Genomic DNA, 1,475 nt, shown 5'->3' with positions numbered 1-1,475 from the left:
GCGGCCACTGCACTCCAGTCTGAGCGACAGAGTAAGACTCCAACTCAAAAAATAAAAAATTAAAAAAAAAAATTACCTGGGTGTGGTGGCACACGCCTATGGTTCCAGCTACTTGGAAGGCTGAGGCGGAAGCATCACCTGAACCCAGCAGGTGGAGGCTGCGGAGGCCGTGAGTGTGCCACTGCACTCCAGCCTGGGTGATAGAGTGAGACTCCAACTCAAAATTTAATAAAAAACCTCAGGCAGAAATTTTGGGAAAACTAGTGCAATTGTACAAGACTACACCGGATGTTATCCCTGTATTCAGATTCAGAACCTTTATTTTGATGTCTTGGGCATGATTTATAATTCCTTAAATTATGTAAAGAAAAATTAATCCAAATACAGATTTGCAAGCCATGGCCTATATGAGAAGAAAAAAACATCAAGAAAAAAACAGCTAAAGCAACTAGAGAACAGAATGAAGAGAGTCGAGACCACAGAGCCACTGTGTCCGTTCTGGCAAACAAGAATGACTTAATCTGCAACAACGGTGCAGATTTTTCACCAGAGGATTAATAAACTATGAAAAGAATAACAGAGGCCAGGCGCAGTGGCTCAGCCTGTAATCCCAGCGCTTTGGGAGGCTGAAGTGAGAGGTTTACCTGAGCCCGGGAATTCGAGACCAGCCTGGGCAACTTGGTGAGACCTCATCTCTACAATAAATCACAAAAACTAGCCAGGTGTGTTTAGGTAGCATTCATCTATAGTTCCAGTTACTTGGAAGGCTGAGGCGGAAGGATCACCTGAGCCCAGTAGGTCGAGGCTGCGGTGGCCATGATTGTGCTATTGTATTCCAGCCTGGGCAACAAGAGTGAGACTCCAACTCAAAAAAAAAAGAATAGTGGAAGGCTGCTGGACACAGTGGCTCATGCCTGTAATCTCAGCACTTTGGGAGGCCAAGGCAGGAGGATCTCTTGAGTTCAGGAGTTTGAGACCAGCTTGAGTAACATAGCAAGACCTCCTCTATAGAAAAAAATTAGTCAGGTGTGATGGTGTGCACTTGTGGTCCCTGCTACTCAGGAGGTTGAGGAGAAAGGATTGCTTGAGCCCAGGAGTTTGAGGCTGCAGTGGCCTGTGAACATGTCACCATACCTCCAGTCTGGGCAACAGAGTGATACCCTGACTCAAAAAATAAAAACATAAAAAGAATAGCAGAAGATAGTCTCTGACACAACTCTTCTGTGCCAATCTTCCAGAAGCCTTCACGCTTCTCTGGGACCAGAGTTCTGTGAGGACCCATCTCTGATGGCAGAGAAAGTGGCTCCCTTGTGTCCTCTCTGACACCCCTGCCTTTGTGCACACCAGGCGTACTTCTGCTCTCTCTGTGTTTTCCCTCTCTTTCTCTGCTGCTCCTTTTTAGTTTTAGTTTTTGTGGGGTTTTTTGAGTTGGAGTCTCACTCTGTCGCCCAGACTGGAGTGCAGTGGCTGCTCCC

This window comes from Carlito syrichta, unplaced genomic scaffold (assembly GCF_000164805.1).
Source record: "Carlito syrichta isolate Samal-C Ts95f unplaced genomic scaffold, Tarsius_syrichta-2.0.1 Scaffold304598, whole genome shotgun sequence".
Classification (NCBI taxonomy): domain Eukaryota; kingdom Metazoa; phylum Chordata; class Mammalia; order Primates; family Tarsiidae; genus Carlito; species Carlito syrichta.
Note: the sequence above shows the minus strand (reverse complement) of the source record.